This window comes from Lipotes vexillifer, unplaced genomic scaffold (assembly GCF_000442215.2).
Source record: "Lipotes vexillifer unplaced genomic scaffold, Lipotes_vexillifer_v1.1 scaffold1545, whole genome shotgun sequence".
NCBI classification, from domain to species: Eukaryota; Metazoa; Chordata; class Mammalia; order Artiodactyla; family Lipotidae; genus Lipotes; species Lipotes vexillifer.
Genome location: NW_006789763.1, coordinates 412,550 through 419,559, shown reverse-complemented (window position 1 = coordinate 419,559; position 7,010 = coordinate 412,550).

Below are 7,010 nucleotides of genomic sequence, written 5' to 3'. Positions count from 1 at the left end.
CCCCCCCCCCCCCCGAAGGATCCAGCCCTCAGGCCAGGCTCCCGCTGTGGGTAGTTCTGCTACGTCAACAACAGCTCCCGGGCTGGACGGAGAGTGAGGAGAAGGGAACAAGGAGGAGGGTGGATCAGGGCTTGGACACACGAGCATGAACTCAGGGCAGAAGGAACAGACAGAACACGATGGGAGTGAAGGGAGGACAGAAGCCACAAATAGTGTCTGGGAATATTTTCAAGTGGAAACTCCAGAGAGCAATTTGGCAGTAGGTACGAGAGTCTTACAGCACATTCACGTCTTCTGACCCAATAATCCAACTTCTAGATCAGCCTAAGAAAAAAAATCAGAGCTGTGTTCAGTATACAAGGATGTTGACTGAAATGTTATTTGTAGCAGAAAGGTGGCATGCCCAACGATAAATATCAATAAATTTTGATACATCTATGCAAAACGGTATTAATACTGACTATGTGACAGAGTACACTTTGATTTTTCCCTGCTGCCTTTCTATGCTTTCCAAGTTTGCCCTTAACTGGCTTGTGCCACAGGCATTAGTGCTCTTCACCGAACACTTTGATTCTCCCGCCAGTCACAACACTGGTGTGCATTTCCCAGCCCTGGACTGGGTGGTCACGTGACACGCTTTGGCAAAGACAGGGGCATGCTGTTTGCCACACTGACTCGGTCCTGCTTGGCAGTTCACAGGAGCACAGAGATGAGGCCCCGAGGGAGCACAACAAACAAGCTAACTGCAGGGAACACGTGGCGGGCACTCCGCCCTGTGCTGGATGCCAGCAGCGCCCGGGGCGCACCTGCCAGCTGCAAGAGCCAGGCACATCTTGGCTGATCCAGCACATAAAGAAAACAACACATGAAAACAGACTCAGATGCAGAGACCGAACAGGTGGTTGCAGAAGGGAGGGGAGGAGAGGTGGGTAAAATGGGGGAAGGGTAGTAAGTGGTGCAAAAGCCTCCAGTTACAGAAGTCAGTCATGGGATGTAAGGTGCAGCATAAGGTATGATCAGTGACACTGTAATAAAACTTTGTACGGGGACAGATGGCTACTAGACTCATCACAGTGACTGTCTCATAATGTGCGCACATGTCAAATCATTAGTACACCTGGAACTAACACAATATTGCACACCAACTATATTTCAATTGAAAAAAAAAAAAAAAAGAAAACTTTGTCATAGAAGAGACGCCACACCCTCCACTCCAGCCCATCGCACAAACCGCCGCAGTTCTCTGCCTTAAGACACAAGACCCCGCTGACATATCTGTCCTTGCCTCCCTGCCACCTCCAGCAATGGTCCACCCGGTGAGCCTCTCAGGATTTCGTGGGGCCCACAAATCCGTGCCTCACCAAGAGCTGCAGACCAAAGAGAAAAAGGCCTCTCACAGACAGATGCTATTTTTTAAACTCTCTGTTGTTGAGATTTTTAAAATAAGAAGTCCTTTTAGAGCATTACTAAAGTTCATAACAGCTTTCTGTAAGGCTAAAGAATTATTTTTTTTATCACTTATTTATTATTTTTTTAATATTTTGGCTGCTCTCTGCGGCATGTGGGATCTTAGTTCCCTGACCAGGGATTGAACCTGCACACCCTGCAGTGGAAGCGCAGAGTCTCAACCACTGGACAGCCAGAGAAGTCCCGAAGCCGGAGAATTAAAATCCAAACTTTCTTAGATCGATCCATTTAGAAAAATAAAAGTCAAATCTACCCCCTGAGCCCCGCCCACCCCTGCACCTCACACCATTCACAAAAATTACTCAAGGGGGGTAAAATCAAACCATAAAAATATTTTGAAACATATGAGAATATCTTTATAATCCTGCAGTGATGAAGAGTTTCCTAAACATGGCGTGAAACCTAGAAACAATATTTATTTTTAAAAAGCATTAACAACTGACAACCTTACTGAAAAAGAACATTACAATAAAAAAGTGAGATTGATAAAAAATATTTGAAGCCTATATGACAAAAGGTTATCCATCCTTAAGAATTCCCACAAATCAAAAAGAGCCAAACAACCCAAGAAAAGAGGCTATAAACCAGAAATTCTACAAGAAATTCAAATGACAGATAAACATCAAAAATGCTTAACTTCATTAATAACAAATATGAAATAAAGTGAGACAATTATTTGTTGTTTGACAGGTTAGTGAAGATCAAAAGACTGATAATATTCAGGTTTAGTAAGGCTGCTAGGAAATGGCGAACCCGCCATACACAAATGAGGGAAGTAAAGCACAGCTATAGCTTTCTGGAGGGTAACGCAGCATTACCTATCACAATTTTAACGCACACTGATCAAGGAACTCCACTTCTAGGGATCTATTCACACAAATATACAGTTGTCCAAAGGTGTTCATTATAATATTATCTATAATGTCAAATTTCAAACAATGTAAATGCTCACCTACAGGGAACTTTTAACAAAATTTGGTATAACCACCCTTTAGAGGCAGTCACTAAAAGAATGAGGAAACGCTTGTACGTACTTAAATTATATAACTTGAGTAAAGCCAAACATACGTGTAGCACATATATTATACGTATACACGTTTTTAAAATCTCGACATGACAACACATATACGGGCGTGTACATATTTCTAGCTCTCTCTGTACACGTTAAAAGAAACGTCTCTGGCCAAGCACAGCAGCGTGTAGTTAAGGGAGGGCTGTCTGACTGGGCTCACTGATGGACCACCAGCATCCAGGACAGTGCCTGGCATGTGAGAGACCCGGTAGGTGCTCGGGCAGTAAACGCGCGAGCAGGGGAAAGCAGAGGCGGGGAAAGTGCTAGAATATTAGCGTGCTGAAGACCAAGGCCGAGGAGACAGACAGAGCCAGGGCTCAGAGGGCCACTACACCACACTGGGTGGGGAGTCCCCAAGCCGCTCGGAAGGAGATGCTGGCAATCATGGCCGCCCTGGCTCTATGCAGACCGAAGACACGGTTTTAGTCTGTATGATGTCATCTGCTGTTTGGATTCATTTCAATTGATATTTTTAAACCAGGAGATTTCACATAAAAAACACAAGTTGTCAGCTTCATTCATTAGAAACATCCAAGTACTGGCCACACTGGGCCACATCCCACCCGGCAACAAGAAGCGGGAGCTGAGCAGAAGCCCCAGGCCGCCAGGCTCACTGTGCTCATCGCCACAGTCGACGCGCCTCCCACATCACAGCCAAGGGCCAGGCACCGCTCACCACCCAGGGAGCACTGCTGTTAGAGTGGGGAAGCATTTCTATACTGCACCATCAAGAGGGCCATTTCTGAACGGGAGGAAGCCCACATCCAATGCGCAGCGTCTGCATCAAAGAGCCCCTCACAGGCCATGAAGATATGCAGAGGCAGAAACCAGAGAAGGCCTGGCCTGCCAGAAATAAGGCCAGCTCCACAACTTCCTAACACAATGACCAGCATCAACCAGAACCCAGGCTTGGCCTTCTTGACTAACATCAAACCCCACCAAAACACTATGACTCTCTCTACAAGGTTGCTCACATGTAACGAACCAAATGCCTGATTCATTTCACTCACGCCTAGCCTGTATTTATGAAATGGGATTTTCTACTGCAAAAGTCAGTAAAACAAAGTAAAACTCCAAGGTAAGACATGAAGCACATTCACTTGTAAATCTATCACTCATAATGAAAGAAATATGAATTAAAACTAAGCTGAAATATCATTTCTCATCTATCAGCCTAACAAAATTCAAAAGCCAGGCAACACACTCTGTTGGTGAGACTGTGGGAACCAGGCCCTCTCAACTCTGCTGTGGGATGTTAAGCTGTACAACCCTACAAAGGGACCTAGCATCATTTAACCAAAACTACACATGCTCAGGACTTCCCTCGTGGTCCACTGGTTAAGAATCCGCCTTCCAATGCAGGGGACGCGGGTTTGATTCCTGGTTGGGGAACTAAGATCCCACATGCCGCAGAGCAACTAAGCCCTCACGCCACAACTACTGAGCCCACACGCCACAACTAGAGATGCCCACGCGCCACAACGAAGAGCCTGTACACCGCAACAAAGACCCAGCACAGCCAAAAGAAAGAAGAAACTACACATGCTCTTACTCTTCAACCCAGCAGTCCCACTACACATTCACCATGAATATCCACCTCCAAAATGAAAACACACAAGCACAATGTTTATTCACTACAGCATTATTTGTAAACGCAAAATGCCGGAAATAAACTGCACGTGCATAATATTTCAGAGACTGGTTGACTATACTACAGTACATTCACTTAATGGAGTACCACGTAGCTATACAAAAGAATGAGGAATATTTCCATGAACTGGTATACAGCAATTTCCAGAACGTATACTGCTAAATCAAATAAACAAAGTGTAAAAGACTATATATGGGGAAAAAACTTTGTATAAGAAAGGGGAAAAGAAAGACAGACAGATGGACTAATTAATGGAAGGAGAGAGACATACCTTTCCTGCACTCATTCACTCATTTATTTTTATTTTTATTTTTATATGGCTGCGTTGGGTCTTCATTGCTGCACCCAGGCTTTCTCTAGTTGCAGCGAGCGGGGGCTACTCTTCATTGCGGTGCACGGGTTTCTCACTGCAGTGGCTTCTCTTGTTGCAGAGCACGGGCTCTAGGCGTGCAGGCTTCAATATTTGCAGCACACGGGCTCAGCAGTTGCAGCACGGGAGCCCTAGAGCATGTGGCATTCAGTAGTTGTGGTACACGGGCTCAGAAGCTGTGGCTCGCAGGCTCTAGAGCGCAGCCTCAGTAGTTGTGGTGCACGGGCTTAGTTGCTCCATGGCATGTGGGATCTTCCTGGACCAGGAATCGAACCCACATCCCCTGCACTGGCAGGCGGATTCTTAATCACTGTGCCACCAAGGAAGCCCTGTTTATTTTTTTAAAAAAAAAGAATGCAGGGGATAAACCATTAGCCAGACTCATCAAGCCTCAGTAGTTGTGGTGCACGGGCTTAGTTGCTCCATGGCATGTGGGATCTTCCTGGACCAGGAATCGAACCCACATCCCCTGCACTGGCAGGCGGATTCTTAATCACTGTGCCACCAAGGAAGCCCTGTTTATTTTTTTAAAAAAAAAGAATGCAGGGACACGGGTTTGAGCCTTGAATCAGGAAGAAATAGAAAATATGAACAGATCAGTCACAAGCACTGAAATTGAAACTGTGATTAAAAATCTTCCAACAAACAAAAGCCCAGGACCAGATGGCTTCACAGGCGAATTCTATCAAACATTTAGAGAAGAGCTAACACCTATCCTTCTTAAACTCTTCCAAAATATAGCAGAGGGAGGAACACTCCCAAATTCATTCTACGAGGCCACCATCACCTTGATACCAAAACCAGACAAGGATGTCACAAAGAAAGAAAACTACAGGCATATATCACTGATGAACACAGATGCAAAAATCCTCAACAAAATACTAGCAAACAGAATCCAACAGCACATTAAAAGGATCATACACCACGATCAAGTGGGGTTTATTCCAGGAATGCAAGGATTCTTCAATATATGCAAATCAATCAATGTGATACACCATATTAACAAACTGAAGGAGAAAAACCATATGATCATCTCAATAGGTGCAGAGAAAGCTTTTGACAAAATTCAACACCCATTTATGATAAAAACCCTGCAGAAAGTAGGCATAGAGGGAACTTTCCTCAACATAATAAAGGCCACATATGACAAACCCACAGCCAACATCATCCTCAATGGTGAAAAACTGAAAGCATTTCCACTAAGATCAGGAACAAGACAAGGTTGCCCACTCTCACCACTCATTCAATATAGCTTTGGACGTTTTAGCCACAGCAATCAGAGAAGAAAAGGAAATAAAAGGAATCCAAATGGGAAAAGAAGAAGTAAAGCTGTCACTGTTTGCAGATGACATGATACTATACATAGAGAATCCTAAAGATGCCACCAGAAAACTACTAGAGCTAATCAATGCATTTGGTAAAGTTGCAGGATACAAAATGAATGCACAGAAATCTCTGGCATTCCTATACACTAATGATGAAAAATCTGAAAGTGAAATCAAGAAAACACTCCCATTTACCAGTGCAACAAAAAGAATAAAATATCTGGGAATAAACCTACCTAAGGAGACAAAAGACCTGTATGCAGAAAATTATAAGACACTGATGAAAGAAATGAAAGATGATACAAATAGATGGAGAGATATACCATGTTCCTGGATTGGAAGAATCAACATTGTGAAAATGACTCTACTACCCAAAGCAATCTACAGATTCAATGCAATCCCTATCAAACTACCAATGGCATTTTTCACAGAACTAGAACAAAAAATTTCACAATTTGTATGGGAACACCAAAGACCCCAAATAGCCAAAGCAATCGTGAGAACGAAAAACGGAGCTGCAGGAATCAGGCTCCGTGACTTCAGACTATACTACAAAGCTACAGTAATCAAGACAGTATGGTACTGGCACAAAAACAGAAAGACAGATCAATGGAATAGGATGGAAAGCCCAGAGATAAACCCACGCACATATGGTCACCTTATCTTTGATAAAGGTGGCAGGAATATACAGTGGAGAAAGGACAGCCTCTTCAATAAGTGGTGCTGGGAAAACTGGACAGGTACATGTAAAAGTATGAGATTAGATCACTCCCTAACACCATACACAAAAATAAGCTCAAAATGGATTAAAGACCTAAATGTAAGGCCAGAAACTATCAAACACTCTTAGAGGAAAACACAGGCAGAACACTATGACATAAATCACAGCAAGATCCTTTTTGACCTACCTCCTACAGAAATGGAAATTAAAACAAAAATAAACAAATGGAACCTAATGAAACTTCAAAGCTTTTGCACAGCAAAGGAAACCATAAACAAGACCAAAAGACAACCCTCAGAATGGGAGAAAATATTTGCAAATGAAGCAACTGACAAAGGATTAATTTCCAAAATTTACAAGGAGCTCATGCAGCTCAATAACAGAAAAACGAACAACCCAATCCA